At 42.3% G+C, this 19,916-nt stretch overlaps 1 long non-coding RNA gene across 1 annotated transcript in view; it reads right to left on the bottom strand.

Moving 5' to 3' along the window:
- LOC137865313 (uncharacterized) overlaps positions 1-19,633 on the bottom strand; it is a 108,540-nt gene extending 88,907 nt beyond the window's left edge. The window contains exon 1 of the long non-coding RNA XR_011101860.1: positions 19,427-19,633. This is a non-coding gene — a long non-coding RNA (uncharacterized lncRNA). The remainder of the gene's footprint in view (positions 1-19,426) is intronic.
- Positions 19,634-19,916: the final 283 nt, after the last annotated feature.

Below are 19,916 nucleotides of genomic sequence, written 5' to 3'. Positions count from 1 at the left end.
TCGCCTATTCCAAGTTTGGGATCAGTCATTATGCCATGATCATTGCAATGGAGCTACTTAAGACAAACGTGGCAATCCAGATACAAATTTAAGTTATCACATGATTTGAATTCAATTTTGTACTTCCCCATTCCCATCTTTTTTCATCCAGGTCATTCTGACAAGCCATTTCATGCTAAGTCAGTACAAAACACCCCTGAGCACCAATTCCTTCCCCTCACAGGCTGAAGCTTCATGAGGTTGTAACCAAAGGGTAAGAGAACATCAAAGTTCTGTGAAAGCTCTGTGACTGATTCCAGTCTGAGGCTTGAAACAGCATCCACTTATGAAGTCCCTGTTTCGTGCCCTCTCTGTTGAGTCAAGATAAGTTATGTCCAGACAGTAACAACCAAATATCTGTCCAGGAGCTCATTGCAGATCTCCAAAGAGTCTTCCCAGCTCACTGCAATGCTTCACTGCCCTGGCCGATGGCTGGTATTCTCTCAAATCTCATCTAAATCCTCCCTCACCTCAAATAAAACCAGGTAACTGTTGTCCTGCTCCCTCCTGAATTAAACCACTCGTGTTTACATTGCTGTTTGCTAACATACTGTACTTGAATCCAAATCCAGCTGGAAAATGAAAGAAACTAGAATTAAAACTCTATCCCTTCCCACCTCTTTATTAATGTTTAGGGGACAAAATATTGCTGGAAGGTACAAGCATTTTTTCATGAGTAACTCACCAGTCTAGCAAATGGCTGCAGTCCTAGCCAGTCCCAGCTGGAACTAATCTGAGCCTTGCCTGAGGTTCAGGAGGATCCTTTTACTATCTTGAAATTACTCCTGCCTGTCTGTAGATTGTGGCTCCAACACAGAAAATATACCTCCTGAGTCTTGTTTCTATAGTATCAAGCCCAAATTGTGTTAGCATTTAGCAGTAATGTTCCTGCTTTTAAGCACAGGATACTGTGAGACCTTTTGCATGAAACAAAGGAAAAAGGTATCAGGAATTAGTATGGAAGACATTCAGATTTCACACCTATTGTAGAGAACAGCATATAGTAAAAAATAAATAAATAAATAAAAATGAATTAAATAAGTAATTTACTCATAGGATAGGAAATACTGTAATGAATAGAGCATTCAGAAAAAATCAGGCTGAAGTTGCTGTGCACTGCAGTTTGAAACTTGCAGTGAATAAAGGCAAGAAGTGTTCTAGAGAGCAATGCAAAAGTTTTATTCAAGTTTCTGTTAAAATAGTTGGTGATATTTGCCAAATAAACCCACAGAGCTCTGAATATTAGAGAGACAGAAGTTATTTATGGCCGGCAAAAAGTGCAAAATACCAGACCATATTACTTTGCAACAGAGTCAGGCTATGCCAGATGTTTCATGGCAGTATATATTTTCAGCCCTTAATTAAAAGAAAGAAAAACAAGAACAAGAAGTCCCAAGTCACAATCATTACAAAGCTTTGGAGGAAAAAACTAAATCAAGTCTCTTACCATTCTCCAGGGACTTAAATTAAGTGCCCAATAAAATGGGCAGTTAACCATATAAGCATAGATCTCTTCACCGCTTTAATTAAATGTGACTCATCTAAGTCACAATTTTCTTGGAAACTTCAGGTACATTCTTCTCAAGGGGGAAAAGCCCCAGAACATGGAATAGGATGAAAATTAGTTAACTGAAAAGTTGCACTCTGGAGGTAAAGTGTGCAGATAGATTCAATATATTACAAGGAACAAAAACAGAATTTGCAAAATGATGTGTCATGCTTTGTGACACTTGATGCACATTTCCTTCCCCCTTCCAACAGGAAGGTAATAGGAAGAAGCTGCAGAGCACGATATTTCAAGGGAATGGCAAATTTATAATTATACAAATGAACACTGAAGAACAATCTTCAGAAAGGAATAATATATTCCTATTTCTCCATATCCAGTGGAACAAGACTATCCCTTAAAAATGTGCCCAACCTCCTAGGAACAGAGGGCAGAAAAAGAGCAGAGCTTTCAGGGTCAGGAGATGCTCTGTACTGAGCCCACTCCTGCTTAAAGGTGAGCAGAGACGGTCCCAAATCCTGTCGTGGTGTGGTCCGAGTCTGAAGAGCTGATCAAGCTGAAGCAGCCTGTAGTTCACAGGAAACTGGGACATTTTGGAAAGCTTTAACTCTGGTTCTGAACAAAACCTGAAATTTTAAAAACTTTCCACCAAAACACACTAAAGGACACATTTCGGGAAGAGCAAAACTCTGTTCCAAGAAGAAACCCAGGCAGCAACACCTGCTGCAGACCAGCTGCACTGCTACAACTCTGGAAAACTTCCCGGGCTGCTCCCAAAGGGAGCAGGAGGGGACCCTGGGTCCCCCGGGGGCTCTGGGCACCCAGGAGCAGCCCCACAGCAGGATGGCAGCTGCCAGGGACCAGGCTGCACCACAGAAAGCTGAGACAACCTTTTTGTTAGAGAAGTCCAAAAGAGGCAAAGGCCAAGTGTGAGTGCCTCCCAAGCTAGCTCGTGTGTGCACACATCTGCTCCAGCTGGAACTAAGGCTGAAGACTGGTGAACCCATGTGGGTGAAGTAAGAAGAGATTTAACTTGTCCCTTTAACTGAGTCCAACCCCAAATCCTGCCAAGGATTCAAAACACTTCCAGTTAAGTGTTTTTCCATGCGACACGTGACATGTGGTTCCAGGGCTGGCACAGAAACAAATGCAAGAAATGCTCTCAGCAGCCTGTCAGAGCAGCACAGCAAAGAGGGCTGGAAACTCTGAAGATGCTTTGCTTCATTTGCTGCTAGAGGAACCGTGAGAAGTTTCCAGATTTTTGCAACTTTTTCAAATGAAAATTTTGGAATCCTAATCAAAAACAAGTCCCTCTAGATCCTGCTTTGTGTTTCTATTTTGCAACAGAACAAGAGAAGTAAATTTGCCAGAAGCATCTTTCACTCAAAATTGAAAAATGAACAAAACTGCGCAGTTAAAGCACCACAGAGGTGAAAATACTTCACACTGGGTGAAAACAAGAAGTAATATCTAGTAAAAGAGCCTTTTATGAAGAGATGGTATGTCATTCTCCGCCTGTAAGATTTCTGATCATAGCTTTATTGCATTCTTTGATCCGCTAGCATAAGAAGAGGATATGTGAGAGATTATTACAGAGAAGCTGAACTAGATGAGATGACCGAACCATAATGCTACTCCTGCTCTTTCCATACTGTTGTATCCACTGATGACTTGTTCTGTACAAGACTGAGATCATCTCATATTCCTGGATAAACATGCCATTATGGGTTGTTCTCAAGCCTGCAAATAAAATAAAGTGGGTATCTAAGCCTGGGTGATAGGTCCAACTCTTCTCCTTTAGCACTCCTTTTACAGACGTGAGGTATTCTTTCATGTGAGCCTGCAGTACCTGCCCCAAGCCTCCCCCAGTTCTGCAGTCAGGCCAGGCTTTGCCACATCCTCATTCCACTACTTTATCTTGAACTGTTGGCATGGCACCCAGCCTGCATGAACAAACTCCTGCTTCATTAAATGTTAATTCCTGTTTTTCCAGGAGTGTTGTGAACGATGCATTATTGATGTTTACAAAGTGCTTGGGAACTCCGGACTGGAGATGAAAGATGTGTTATGTGATGATCTCTCCAAGCATATCTATAGCAGAAGGAAATGGGGCTGAACAGTAGATTTATTAACCTTGGAACTTTATTTGACTTTAGTCATTGTTGTGACAAATGTGGGTTTTAAGTGGGAATTTAGAAGTGAATTTAAGTTTTAAATTACAGCTCAACTGTATTTTGTATGAACTATGCCTGCCACCTACCTCGGGTTGCCAACTGGAGAGAAGAACACTCCTCAGATGCTCTGCACTAGGACAGAAATGCAAACACTTCAGAGAAGTGAATGCAGTAAATATACAAATATAAACATCTGGACACTGCTAGCTTGTCTTGCATTATTTGTTTTCAATCATCTACCTAAGTTCATTACAACTCTTTTTCCCTGCCAGAATCTTTGCTTTGAACATCCGTCAGACAGCAATATAAATAGCATCCAGCAGCTCATGCTTGGTGGTCTCTTTACCTCTGCCTGAACCAGACAGATTGTTCTTGCTGCAGGGTAGATCTGCACAGAACAGTCACTGAGCTCTTCAGATTTTGGGAGAAGTTCCATATCACTCCAGTGACATTAAACTACATTTGAACTTTAGAAAACCTAATTTTCTCTTTTAGATCAATATAGTCAATAAAGGTGTTAGGGGAAAAAACAATTACCTTTGCTGTACTTCTGCATTTTATAATAACCCACGAGCAGACTTTGTTTACCAGCTAACAGAAAGTCTATTCTCATGAATCAAAAGGAAATGTCGGTGACCTACTAATCACAGACAGGGAAAATACTGACTATGGACAGAACCTTTATGGGAATTACAACCTGCAATGATTTCCTCCAGTGACTTGAATCACTGCTCTCACCCTTAAGCTTCAAGAGGATTCAGATTTTTTTCTTGTCTTCTATATTTGACAAGAATTTTCTGGGTTATTAAAACAGAAGGTATTATTGGTGCTGTCTACAGTAGTGATCCGTGGATCAACTAGAAGTTATATTTAATGTATTATATTTTTTATAAAGCTAGTAACACTATTTATTAGAAGATAACTGTATGCTCAGGGAAGAAACTATCTTAAATGTTTGTGCAGTATGTAGTAAAAGAGCCTTGTTCCAAATATAAGAAGTGTTTAAGTAGGAGAAGGAAGGGGTGGTTTCTTAAATCAGAAATAATAACCTTGCCAGGAGATGCTCATGAAAGTGGAATCTTAATATTTACTTCGGCTTTCAGCAGCACTGGATTTGCACTGCAATTTATCACCTCTTCAAATATTGTACAATGTACCTAGACACAAAACATTAGCCACAAGAAGTTTACCAGAAAAATATTATATTAGAACAGTGCCTATTTTAAGCATACACCTGGCCTTGATTTATCTTCACATTCAGTCAAGGACAAGTTATACATTTCCATATTAAAACGAGTAGGATTTTTCTTTGTTGCTTCCCCTCATGAACAAGAGGTTCATAAGAAGGAAAGAGTTACCACAGATCTCAGCTCATATCCTAAACAAGCTCAAAAGCACAACGATGTAGTCAGCACCTCCAAACCACTGTGCGAATATTGCAGATTCCTGCGTTAATGACATCTCCACATCCTCTGTTCCTAATCCAGCCGCTGGAGCACTGCTAGTTACAGAGGTCTCCAGCTGGTTTGCTGCAGTGTTCGGATCAGCCCAAACCACTGGCACTCTTCCCAGAGGAGAAAGGGTCCAGGCAAGGCAGACGACTCACATCAAATGCAGATAGCTATCTGAGAAGCCCTCGGTGACTAAGATCAAAGGGAGACAGTTGTGCATGTGTGCGCTAAACCACTACTTAGAAGTAGTCTGCTGGCACCTTTTATCTGATATATTAACAGCAACTTGTTGAATGGCTTTAGGTTTCAGCTGTTCATAGTATCCAAGACTGTCTTCACTTACGTTCTATATTATTTACAATAGTTCTTACAGTTCTATATTTCTTACACACACCAATTTATTTTAGCAGGAAACTACACAGACCTTCCACTTTGTTTGACTTGCTACCATTAGCACCAAGTTTCGTCGGGGCTTGAGGGACCCCAGATATGAAGTTCAGATCTGGAAAACACTCTCACTCAACTCACAGTATGACACCATAAGCCTTTAGCATTAAGCCTTCTCCCTGCTCACTTTGCATGTAGAATCATTTCTTTTTCTTTTTAATTTTTAGCTCCAAAACCTTGAATCTACCTGTAGATTCCTTAATAAAGCCAGCCATTATTCACCCAACAAAAGTCGCCCATTTCTATGTAACATCAGGTCCAGAAACATGTTTGGAGAAAAGTGAAAGGGAATGCCAGAGGGCAAAATGTGTCAAGCACAAGAGTCAGATCTGAAAGTCTTTCAAATGGAAACACAAGCCTGACACGCTGCCTTGGAGAAACTAAAGCAGGTGTTGCAACAAGAAATGCTCCATTCTGTCTGCTGAGGTACACTTCTCATCAATAATGGATACTACTTAGCATTTAATTGGATTTCTCCACCATTTAAAATTTGATGCAGCTTGTTCATTTTCAGGAGATATTTTTCCCTTGAGGAGCCCCAACACTTTGCTGTCACAGTTCCTAGAACTTCTTTGCTGGCGCTTGGCCCAGACAAGTTGTTACTGAACGCATGCCTTTATTATTCCCGAGCAAGACAAAAATTGACAATTCTGATAAACAAAAAGTTGGATGCTCCAAGGAACATGGAGTGCTCCTCACATGCTAAATACTTCAAATGATACTCTGAATAGGTACAGGCCTCCAAGTTGAACTTGCCTCAGTGAACTTCAGGGAAAAGATTCTCACTGAGCTTTTGCAGGAAGGCTGGCACCGTGGTCTTTAAGATCAGTATTTCAATGTTGTACGAAGTCCCAGGTATTCAGCTGGAAGCAGGCATTGATGATGCCTTTATGAGTTAGCTTGGGTTCCTAGAAGCCTAGCTAGACTTATACCCATTCACCTGATTTGGTTTTGATCTTGTGTTGAAATTGTTGTTCATGTTAAGCAGCCTATTTCTCCAGTCCTTACCCAGAACAGAGTTAGTCTCGCTGCTCACATCTTGCTCAACTGCACAAGTCCCTCTGAGGTGCAAAGCACAAGACTGACAGATCATATTCCTGGTTTCAAGATAGCCCAACTTCTCCTCAAAGACTTGTCTGTATAGGAAAAGCCTGCCAACCTAAAGAACATATGGTTTTCCTTCGCACACTTGGAGACCCTATTGCTTCCATGTATAAGAGCACTCCAAACAACATATGGAGAAGATGCATTTCCTAGCTGGGCATAACAGTGGCTTTGGATGCACAAATGAGTGAACACCGTAGAGCTTGATCTGCCATCGCTGCCATGCGCTGAGTCTCCAGATGTCTCAGATCCTGGCATTTCAAAGGGTTCTAAGTGACATTGTGACTAAAGTGAACAAAGCCAGAACAGGCAGGGGCAAAACAGTAGTCGCTTAGTCAGGAAACTAAGGTGCTAAGTAGTAAATTGAGTAATTAATACTTTCCTCTGCTAAAAATGCATCAGAGTTTCTTTTTTCCAGTCTCTAAAACAAATGTTTTCCGTTGCTCCCCCTCCCTTTATAATTCACTTGGAAAATGGAAATAACAGCATGTTCAGAGCACTATTTGCTCAAAGCCACATCTGAGTATTTCACAGAATAACAGAACAGTTGCTGTTGACAGGGAATTGTCCAGTCCAACACCTCAGCTAGGGAGGAGAGTTGCTCAGGACCTCGTCCAGTTGGGTTAAAACCTTCCAGGATGAAGACTCCTTTGGGCAGCCTGCTCCAGGGTATGACTAGCTGCACAGTAAAAGCCTTCCGTGTTTAATGGTTTCTGTATTTCAGCTTGTGCCCGGTGCCTCTTTATTTCACTTGATATTACTGAGAAGTGTTTGGGTCCATCTCCTTTACTCCCTCAACCCCACTCCCATCAGATATTGGTACACATTAAGGTCCCCCTGATCCTTCTTTTGAGGATGAAGAGTTCCTCTTCTCAACCTCCTCATGAACAACAGGTGCTCCAACCCCTTTTGTAACTTTCATGGCCTTTGGCTGGAGTCTCTTAAGTATGTCCTTGTATCTCTTGTACTGAGAAACCTAGAACCAAACCCAACACTCTCACTGGTGCTGAGTAGAGGGACAAGATCACCTCACCCAACCTGCTGTCGCTCCTCCCAATGCAACACAACCATCTGGTGTATCAGCCATTCCTTCCAATTTTGCATCAGCTGTAAACTTGCTGCTGATGCATTGTCTCACCATCCAGGTCATTTATGAAGACATCAAACTGTGTTGGCCCTAGTAGTGACCCCTGGCTGCATCTCTGGACTCCAGTTGGTCTTTGTGCCAGTGAACACAACCCTTTATGCCCCAAAACCTCAGTTTTCAATCCACAATGCTTATTTACATGTATGCAACCAGCTCTTCATCAACTTGTCTATGAGGCAGTAATGGCTGAAAAAAGCTTTGCTTAAGTCAAAAGAAATGACATTGCTACTCTCCTCTCATCTACTGAGTTTGTCATTTTGTCATAAACGGCTGTCAGCTTTACAAGATTATTCCTTCAGAATGAAGATAAATGTTATTTTCCCATTTATAGAGGACACACATTAAGTTGCTCTTTACTTTGTTTTTCTCCACTGAAGTTGCCCAACTTGTTTTGTTACACTGAACCTGAGTTGAGACATACATAACTTCACTTTGGTGGTCACTAAACAAAAGATTTCCGCATGAGAACTGGAGTCCCTCCCCTACTCTTTTCCTACCTGGAGGAATTCCCATGCTCTCCAGGCATGCAATAGCCATATCTGAGTGTTTTGGTCCCTAAAAATATTAGCTCTCACTGAAAGGCAGTGGTGTGATGGTGCTTTTCACTATGTGCTACAGCAGCCCGTCGTTACAATAGATGAGTGATCGATCTCCCTGTCAGCACATCAAACTTTTAATGTTGCCTTTCCAGTACAATATAATTTGTTAAACTTTGTGATCTCCACCCATAATCATTTTCTCTAATGAAAAGCCTGCATAGTCACCACATTGTTTAAAATCTATCTTAATAAGGATTATTAGATAATCATAATATTTTCAGCTAGTCTGTGCTGTCTTGCCGTCCTCAGTGGACTAAAGACAATCTGTTCTAAAACACTCATCTCAGGAAAGCATGATTAATGTATAATTAACAGTTTGTGTCCTAAAAATTGCTGTCAGAGTGTCTGCTGCACTGTGAACTCAGCTTGCAGAATAGGTCTCATCCTTCAAATTACCATAGATTAATAAGGCTTATTGCATTCTACATTTGTCCTCGGCATCCAGCTGTTCTCTCTATTTATTTTGTAAAAACTTCACAGCATGCAATCAGCTGTACAAGTTGAATGATATTGTTTCTACCACATAATCAAAAAGCACATAAAAAATAAATAAGGCACCTTCCAGAACATGCATATGGATTCTGCAGCTTCTGTACCTGAAGCTCTAGAACATCCATTATTCAACAATATATTCAACAATATATCCCCATCAACCATATGGCAGTTAAACACAACCACCCCAGTCTGTACTACAACCACAGACTATAATTTGAACTCATGAATCAGTTTCCCATTAAATTATCCATTCTCTGGGGAAAGCCCACTAATACCCTTGTGTCTTGGGCGAGAGCAGGACCTAGTCTTTAAGTTGCTTTTTAAGGAAAGAATTTAACTTGTAATCTGACTTTTGGCACAAATTATATTCAGGCTCACACACAAAAATAGGGTGACCAAGTGGTGAGCTGTGTTGCCAGCCACAAACAAACTGAAGAGGAATGGAAATGGATTCAACTATTTCAGGACATTTACACTACCTTTCAACAGACGGGCGAGTTCCACTCAGCCTAATGGCAGGGGCTATGTTTGAGGTACTCGGTTTCTCCTGTGCCTATGGGAAACATTCATGCCCAATGCTAATAGTCCACAGATTAGGGATTAAGATGGCCAAAGACCATTCAGAACTGTCACTCACATGAAAGTACTCACTCTTGAAAAACAGCTTTTAAGTAAAGCAGGAACCTAGAGCCAAAGCACTTATCTTGTATGACTTTCTCAGCCAAGCTATGAGGTACACACATAACCTTCCCAAAGATGATGCTCTCCTAATATACCTGAGGATACAAATCTGACAGTGTGTCACTTGCATTAGGTTTATAGAATATACCTAAAGAATATAGGTCAGGAATATGACCATTACCCAGCTGTTAAAAGACTAGATCCAGAAAACGTAACTCTCTGAGAAATCCTTAATCTGTATTTTTGTCTCTTTTTACCTAAAAAGAGAGAAAATTCTCTAAAAAGAAAGTAGTGGAATCTTGTAACCAGTCATTTGCAATGTCACTGATGAAACTCTGCGGATTTTAGACCATAACACCCCACTTTCAAATACAGTAACATTGCCAATTCAGTAGAAACTCCTTATGTAACAGGAGAAAAATTTGGAAGTTAAGAGTTCCTTTTAATGCCTTTACATTCACCTTGAAAACTAATAACAAGTACTAAGTTATATTCCACCTTATGGTCATTACTTTTATTGTGAATTATATTTACAGCCAGGAGCCACGGACTAGAACATCCGAAGAATCGATGCAGAGCAGCAGCATTGCAGGGGGTTTTAGCACAGAACTGCACCCCTGAGATCCTATGCAGAAGATGCTGTAGAAACCATTCCCTGCAAGGAAGGAGGAACCTGCACTGTATTTTATGCTTCCGTGTTTATTGTGTATCTTAAAGATTTCATGTCTCAGTGCTGTCAAGGTTAAGCCTGTACAAATGGCAGGAAGGACCTGAGGACCCTAAACTAATGGGAAATTGTGAAACCAGTGACTGAGCCTTAGGAAAATGGATTAGAGTGAAAGCAGAAATGCTGCTGTGAAGAGCTTCTGCCCTGAAATGGAGCATTATTCTCCACTTGCAAATATACTTCCTGCTGAAGAAAACAAGCTTTTATTCACATTATTGGTTTTGAGGTTTACAAATGTTTTAGCTGGAGTTCCCTGTAGTAAAAGTTTGATCTCTTTGGTGCTATTATGTTTCCAGAATCAAGTCTAATAATATTGTGCAACTCACAGATAGGATATTTACTTTTAACATAATTCTGAATAATTTTCGTTTTTACTATTGAAGTAAGAATCAGGAACCCATTGCACTGAATTCTTAGGGGAAAAACTCTTACAGTTGTGTAAATCCTAAGAGGAGGACAATATCTTTACACCGTAAATCTAACCACTGATGTTAACTCCATATCCAGCACCTAACATGCAATCACATCAGCTTTTTGCAGGTGGATGAAAATGAGAAATGCAAGTCCCAGGCAGGCTCACAGATGCAGCCTTGTGTTATCTAAGCTGCAGGCAGCACCGGTTACTGGAGGAGTTAATGTGCAGTTCCAGTAACTGCCAGGCGAGCCCATATAATCAAGGAGACCATTTAACATGTTAAAAGTAAGGAACATTCCACTCCAAAGTGCTGCCTCTCATTTATCCCCAAAGAAATCCTCCTAATAGCTTCTAATAGCAATGTTTAAAAGACTTCTCCTTGGAGCACATTGTAACACGCCTTTGTTCTTTCCCTCCCCTTGCAAGGCCCACTACTGAGAGAGCAAAGCTATAATTTCCTCAGCTTCTAAGTGCTCCGTAGGTTTCGCTGACCTTTAGAAAACACATTCTCCTCCCTCCCCATCTCCTTTAAAGCAGCTGCTTTTTCACAGCACGCCCCGTGGCCCAGGCCCCGTGGTAGCAGGGGTCCTGCAGCACCCGTGGGTCCCCAGCCCCACGCAGGCCTCCAGCATGCGCCGTGCTCAGCGGGGTGGTGGCAAACACAGGAGAAAAACATCGCTAGACATGCAGAGCAAAGAGCACACAGACTCTGACATGTAATTGTTGCTGATTGCCCCTCTTTTCTTGGCCAGAGCTTTACTGTTCACCAGCACCGGAGCACAGACTCCTCGTTAATGCCCGTCATTAGCCCTGCAGGTAGCCAGGGGCAAATTGCAGGGCCCGGCTATTACAAGTGCACCCTTCACGTCAGCCCCCTTGGGCACTCACTTGAGCCCGCCTGCAGTTTCTTAGAATTTGAAGTCATTTACAAGGCAGCCAAGCTCTCAGACCCAAGTGTTTGCTGTGCACTGTGCACATACAGATCTGCACAACGAGGAAGCCTAAAAGGGCTCACAACACTTACGGGCTCACAACACGCTCCAGCTCAGCACAGACATGAACAGGACGGCCCCACGTGCTTCCAGCGGCACAGCACACGCACCATGAAGGAGCACGGATCACCTGGGACAATAATCGCAAGTCATGGCCCAGGTGAACAGCCAAGGGACTCGCTATGACAGACTCGATGAGACAAGCAATGCAGGGCTGGTACCAGGTGCAGACCACGTTGGAAGCCGGACCCTCCCCGTCCCTGCAGAGGTGACCTTTGGGGAGGATGGGCACACCAGTGGTGTCCTCCCCTCGACTCTGCCCACTTTATCACACTGCCAATGCACAACTAGAGCAGGTGGCAATCAACTATAAGAGCTCAGGGGGTTCATTCCCATCCATTTACTCATCAATGATGATTCACAAACGTTTTGAAAGCAGCACAGTGGATGACCTGTCCCTTTCTGCAAACTCCACCAGAAGTATTGTTTTTAATCACTTCCTCCAGATGAAATCAAACTTTTATTACCTGCCATTCAAAGCCAACTAGACTAAGATGAGCAGCACATCCTCAGAGCGATATGTGGGAGATGTGATAAAGTAATAGATGGGATTTTTTTCATATCCCATTTATTTCTTTAAATAAGACACCTGCTGAGCCACTGACTATGAGTGCAGAGTTCAGGACAGAGGGAGGTGCTGTTCCCTCAGCCACGGAGTTGGACGCTGTGCTTTGGGCACCTGGAGGTAACACAAAGGCTGTATTGCAGCAGCAGGGATGCAGTGAGCTTTCAGAAGTAAAACAGTTCCAGTGATAATGAGATGATCTCTTCCGTGTTATTGTGACATCTTAATGCACACATGAGACTGAGTTGCAGACTGATACTATCCAGATCATTTAAGACTCGGAAGAGAAACTTTATGAACTTAATGGAAAAATTAAGACAGCAAGATTTTTTTTTCCACCTCTAATTCTGATGGAGAAGACAGGGAAAATGCCAACTTTTACCAGCAGTAGCCCAATTCTTCAGTATTACATAGTTATTCCAAATACCGTTAACACATCTTTTTTTCACGCTGAACTTCACTCCAATCAACAGTTTCATTTTTGAAGCTTCACACACCCTTTAGAGACCGGCTTTGCCTGGAAGAAAGGATCAAGGAACTAAAACTACACAGTCTTCTCCAGAGACCAAATAAGACTAAACCAGACCAAATAATCTCCAGTATCAGTCTTTAATGGACACTCATGCCACTATAAAAATACTCCAAACCCCAGAAGAATGAGAAGCCATACAAACTTAATTTATACTATAACTCACCCGGTTCATTAGAGGTTAAGATAATAAATCTGGTACAAAAAAGAGCTCTCAGGAATGGCTTCTTGGTTTTAAAGATTTTGAGGATGAAAGTTTTAACTGTCAAACCCATTTTTAAACACAACCAAGCTCTTGTCTAGACAGATCAAAATGGATATGATTTCATCTCCTGTTAGACACAAGCTTCTGCTTTCCTTCTGACAAACTCTGCTCTGTTTAATACAGGTGTTCTGCATGGCAGATGCTTTCCAAACAATAAAGACATTTATGAAAAAATTACAAGAAAACAAGGTTAGTACACAGCCACCCCATCCTACCTACGGGACAGAAGGCTCAGTTCCTATCATCACTATCATCAATTCCAAAGCCCCCCATGCAAGAGCTCTTATTCAAGCACCACAGTTTAGCTCAGCAGTAATGGTCCTTTCAGAATTAACTTCCCTGTAAAGACGTTGCAAAGAGCATTAACGATTGTAATGTTTCATTAATTAGTAGTAAATACAGGTAAATCAGCCAGACAAACAACTCTGCAGAACTCCTGGTGCTCAGAGCATGCTAATATGCTACTAATTAAGACATTCAGCATTCATTTTAATGATTGCATTTGCTTGTTTAAGACTTGATTCATATTTTTACCTACTCTCGTTTTTCTTATTCAGAACAAAAACCAAGCAAAGACTATACAAAAAGAAAAATAGAGCCATTCCATTCATGTTTGTGGTGATAAACTCAGTGTTTTAGCTTCCAGCCCAATCTGATTTCCAAATTAGGATGTGAATGGGAGACAAAGACAAGGAAAAGCATGCACACGGAGTCCCATCTGTGTAGGAGTTATTTCTAGGAAGTTCTGTTTGCTTGCAGGCATTGGCCCAAGTTCACCTCTCAGACGAGAGGTCCTGGTTCAGACTCCATGTGTGCACAATGGTCATTTTCTATGAGAAAAATCAAGCTCTCCTCCACAAGCATCAGAGTTCGCAAGTGTCCTCCCAGCCACAGGATCCAGCCATCAGGTCTTTTGTAGCCATTTCTGCTGCTCCTTCTGAATCTCCCAGCTGGGGACAGAGGCACCACCATGCACGATGACCAGAAGAGAAGAGGAAAACCGATGACAATAGCACTGCAAGAGTCACATCAGGACCTTCTCTAGAGCTTCTCTAACTGGTGAACAGCATCTGGCTTGTGTCAATTCAGAGATTAACCAAGAAGCCAGAAAGAGTAGTAGTTAAAATACCTATTTTTACCTCCTTGTATACAGAGTTTCTCAATATTCAGCTACAAAAAAAAAGGCAGATACTTATATCCTAACCAGCTTTTCCCAGTTAGTTATCACACAGCCACCTTACAGGCTTCCTCTAAAGCTGAATGACAGTTTCTACTCACCAGGAACTCTAGCACTCTGGCAGTGTGTGACCCTAAAAAAGACAGCCTATCTTAATACAGGTTAAGTACATGACAGTTCCTTTTCAGTTTGTCGTTTGAGCAACTATCAGCGTAGACAGCTGTTTGGCCAAACTGGCTTCTTTCAATCCAACTGAGATCATCTAATCTCAGCATTGTAAATAATTATATAGTAAACATGCATAACCCAGAGGATGCTTTAACAGAAGAAATTCATCTGTGCTCAGCAGTGTAGAAAGATGATAATCATTCTGAAGTGTATGCACAGCCTAAGAGTCAGGTAAAGATTCAACATGACTGCATAGACACTAGACCCAAAAGGAGAAGAATTTGGCATGACCATGGCCTCTGAAACCACAGGCCTCTGTTAACCAGCAGCCTGCAAAGCTTTGTCTGCAGGAGTTTAAGAATTACATATTTTGAGAATAAATTCTCAGAGGACTGGAGTGCTTCAGTGTTCAAGACTTCTGTTTCATGAGGTGTAAAGTTGCAGAATAAATCAGTGAATCACTAGTTTAGATGTTTATCTCCAAAAGCAAAATGCAAACCATTTCTACTATATCACTGCATTTCTTAAAAAGAAGAAAAAACACACTCAGAAGATCCTCCCATCTGCTTTCTTCTCTGCTGTGTCCCTGCTTGGATTGCTTCAAAACTAACAGCTTCTGAACAAGTTCAGAACAGCAAATACCCCACAGAGCTGTTGAACTAAGTTTCAGAAATTGTCAGATACAACCTCATGAGAATTTACCTAGAGGCAGAAGTGAGAGATCGGAAATAAAGCCATTTCCATCCTTTCTCACTAGAAATATTTCACAATATTAGAAAAATACCTAGATGTGAATATATTAAAACTAAAAGAAATGCATTGAAACAATACAAAAACTCTGGCTTCACACGGATACATAGTTTCAGTCCTTAATTCATCTCAGTTCTCCTTTAATGCCTTTTCTATAATATTGTTTCCCTTAAGGCAAACACTGTCAGGAACAAGACAATCTAAGTATAATGGGGTTGCCTCTGAGAACTTAGGCTCATATATAGTGCAATCAGTCCTTTCTATGGACCAAATTAAAACTCACAATCATCAATTTACTGTAATCAAGCAATGACCTCATACTGTTACCGAAAGTACCAGTAGCTTAGTCACCTAGTCACTTCTCAGTAGGAAAAAAAAAACAAAAAAAAAAACTCAACTGACCCTCCTAAGATGGAGCTCCTAAGACACCGCATCCATCTGAGCGAACCAGGTGTTTGCCACAAAGCAGTTCGCTTAGAAACAAGGGTTTCCTGCCATTAAACTCAATAACAGAGTTATTAAGAGTTTGTTTCCTCTAACATGCCGAAAGGAGGGCGCTAACTGCTATATGTATTGCTGTATAAGTTCTTTGCATATTTGCTGGATCTTGTACCAGCCAAGAAGCGCAATCACACACACGTATTAGCTGTACAGTGACGGTACCCTTTCAGAAAGGATTATTCCACTGACACATGTCCCCTGTTATGTCCTAAAAAAAAAAAAAAAAGCCGCAAAAGTTATTTAGTAATTGTTTTTTCCAGGGAAAGAATCCAGTGATGCGGAGACCTCTGAGGGGGGAAGTCCCCCCCAGCACGATATTCTCTGAAGGGCTGAAATCCAAACAAGAGTGTGCCTGGGAGGGAAAATAAAAGAGGGAAGATAGAAACAGATGCATTAAAAGGGAGAAATATTCTCTTTGTATACAGACTGATGATGAAAGGGAAGGGGAATTATGATGATTTCAAAAAGCCACCTTGAAAACAAGGAGAAAAATTCATGTTACCAGAAAGGAAAATAAACAAAACTGTCCTGGCAGGAAGCACGGCATCTGCAGTGGGCCCCTTACATGGCAAAGCCCTCAGAAATCCAAGTCTTTTGTTTGGATTTCACGTTATGTGGCAAGTGAGAACAACGGCTCTGTACGTCTTTGTGGTTTGCCCATCTTACCCTTTTACGTTAGGGAATTTCGCATTTCTTTTGTTTTTATTTTTGGAGGGGGGGAAGCATAGCTTGTCCCAATGACTTAGCCAAGCAGGCAGTACGCCTGACACCAACAACCAGTCTCCCTTGTATTCGACACAAAAAGCCTTGGAGATTAAACTGTTCCCTACAGAGCAGCAGGTAGACGTGTGTCTTGCAATGGAACAGGCCCAAAAATCATTGTTCAGCTGCCTAAAACATGAAACAGTTTATAACAACATCTTTTTATGGTAGATTATGCTAACAAATCCTCTTAATTTATTCAGAGAACCAAAATTCCTCTTAACCAGCAGGCTCTGCCCCCTCTGAGTTGTGCCTCTGACATTGCGACAAGCCTGAGACCGTGTAAGGATGTCCTTGGAGTCCCCCAGCCCTGAGGGCAGGTCAGGGCCGAGCCCAGGCCAAAGCTGCTCAGGGAACCTTTCACCCTCCTGAAAACCAGCAGCCAGGAGGAACGTGCACAGTGCAGCAGCACACGTGCAGGTACATTGCTATCTGTGGGTGACAGAGGCAGCGTCACTCAGCTGTTGGGTTGCCCAGGCTCACAGTTATGCCCATGTCAGAGGACTGCTTTGTGCACACAAACGTGTCTGAAGTTTGACCCTCCCCACTAACTTACCCTGGTAAATTAAGTTGTAAAATGGTTTACACTGCTTTGGACGGGAATATATTGCTTCACACACTTAATTATGGGCACTTTCTCTTGCAGGAGCCACCTGCTCCCCCTGCACTATAATTCCGATGCCAGGGCAGCGTTTGGTTGCAATTCTTAGGCAACAGTAAAAGCGCACTGCTCCCAGGTCTCCACATGCTGATAAGCTATTTAACCAGTCAGCTATTTTTAGCTCTGCCAAGCAATCAGGATGCTGTTCATAAACCACTTCACCTTAAAATATAATTGCTTTCCTCAGATGACATTGTCATGCTCTGTACTTTTCACCTTTAATGTGAAATTTCAAATAAAGGAACTAGATAAGGTGGCTTATTGTGAGGGTAAAGATGGTTCTTGGTCAGAGTGGAAAGATGAATGTGTGCTTAAGTTTTAGCTTAATGATACCAAGTGATTATCACTGCTCTTTGTGAAAGATGTTGAGTCCTAATGGATGTTAAATAACAGGGGGAAGCAAATCAGTCAGACGCAATTATCAGGGCAGCGCTGCCTGCCACTCGGTATTTTTGAGGCAGCCCATCTTGGAAGATGCCCTCATTGTGGCTGCAGCACCTCAAAGCCACGCAAAAGCTTCATTCAGCTGATTTAAGGGTTGTATGTTCAGCATGCAGCTGCCTGCAGGAAGCCTTCAGGGCCTATGGCCTGCCCATGGCCTCAGAGCAGCTCTTGCACACTGCCAAGCCCAGCTTTAAGAGTACAATCTCCAGTACCAGATTACACCCATCTACATGCCCACCTCTTTCTGTTCTGCTAGACTCCTACCAGCATGTTTTCTCTCCCCCAACCCCTCAGATCCCACACTCACCACCTCCCCCCCAGAAGTACTTTCACTCACTCCAGTTCTCTACACTAAGATGCGGACTTTCAATTGAACTGTCCACAGCCAGCTTTGCTCTCCCTCATCCCCACAAGCCTTAGCACACAGCATGCTTAGGAAGAACGAGGCAAAGCTCAATCCAAGAGTTCAAGAGATTTGTAGACAAGTCCAATGCCTGCCCTGATCCGTGGGATGTTCATGTGAGCCAGAGAAATGGCACGTACAGCAGTTACCTTGGGTGTTACAGTGTCTGAGGTGCCCTGGGCCTGTTATCCATACAGTGGCAGGCTCATTTATGGAAGAGAATTTAAAAAAATAGGATATCAAGTGATCCAATGTCTTGATAGAAAATTGACAATAGAGACAATGCCTCTGTTCTTCAAGAATGGAGCAACAAGCCATGCTACATTTGCCTTTCCAAAAATCAGAACAGGCACGGTTAACCCCACAAAGTAGCAAGAGAAATCTTCCTGTATCACAAGACACCTTCATCTCCAGCACATTTTTCGACTGTCAGAGTCACATTTGCAGAAAGGATTCATCTTTATCTGAAACTGTAATTGAATGCCAGTAGTTACCTTGGTGACATTTAAAAATCTATTGCTGTGCTTTGCTGTCAACACTTTATAACACAATAAAGTGCCTCATGGAACAAGTCAGAACACAGCTTAGGAAATAGTTCCTATGACAACTATATAAATTGAGGAGATGGCAAAGATCCCAAAATGTCAAATGGACAGTACCACGCAGGTAAAGAAAACCCAGGCTGAAGTCAGTGCTGTGCTGAACTGCTGCACAGAGCCTGGTTCTAGCCATGTCTGTAATTAACCAGCCCGCGATTCTCTAGTTGCTCCCATTTCCACTGAAAGTGCTGAGGACTCTGAAATTTGTTATGCAATCAATCTGGCCAATTTCAGCAGACCTCTGCTGGGACTAATCATTAAGAATGAGGAAGAATCAATTCCTGCGAATAGTTTGTTGTACTTAAAATATTTAAAACGAGTGGAGAATTTAATTAAGCGTCAAAATGCAGGATTCCCATTCTGCTTATTGCAGCGTGCCCATTACTTTCAGATGTCGGTACAGAACAGCCCGGAGAGCACATTCACCCTTTGTATTTACAGATTTAGTGTTCCTCAGTTACCCAGAGATGGATTTCTCTCCTTGTCACTGGCCCACAGCTGTATGCTCTTGGTCTAAATGAGAACTAGAAGTCACAGCCTGCCACAGCTGTGCCTGCAAGCTGCAGCCTGCTCACAGCCTGAGTGGTCCCCAGCTCCTTTACCAGGAAGCAGGCAAGAAACAGCTCACAAGGAGGAGAGGGGTGAGGGCACGCCATGCGTGGCAGTCGTGCACACGTCAGCGTTACAGCAAACACGTGTAGCTCTGCACAGCTGGGAGAAGACCTTGGCTGAAGCAGAGGATGGCTGAGGAAAGCAACCCATACCTTATGCCCTCAAGATTGCCTACAGCTCCATCTCTTCTTCAGTTCTTCCTTTGCCTTTCTCTTCAAGTTTGCTTGGCCTCTCCAGCCTTGCCCAGGTTCTTCTGTTCCTTCCCAATCGCCTGAAAGAGCAACTCTCCTCCCCAGCACATGGGCCTCAAGTGCTTCTGCCACAGACCATCTGGGGTTGGGACACAGAAGCATCTGGACTGTTGGCCCCTAAAGAAGGTAATTATTTCTTTTGTTGTAAATCAAAAACTGAGAACCAGTTTGTTTGGTAAATCCCTCAAAAATTTGCTGTGGCCTCCCTCCAGCCATCCCTTCATGTGAGAACTGTACACATCCTCTAAGGCTGTCCAAGAACCATGGAAATGAATTTAGGACTCAGGGCCAAGTGACAAAACCCAAGTCAAACCAATGCTAATATAGCAACAGTGCCTTGTTCATGTTCTAATAAGCCCTTCTTTGGCAAAATCAGGAAAACGCACCCTCC

This window comes from Anas acuta, chromosome 16 (assembly GCF_963932015.1).
Source record: "Anas acuta chromosome 16, bAnaAcu1.1, whole genome shotgun sequence".
NCBI lineage: Eukaryota > Metazoa > Chordata > Aves > Anseriformes > Anatidae > Anas > Anas acuta.
Note: the sequence above shows the minus strand (reverse complement) of the source record. Positions and strands in the feature narration are given on the sequence as shown.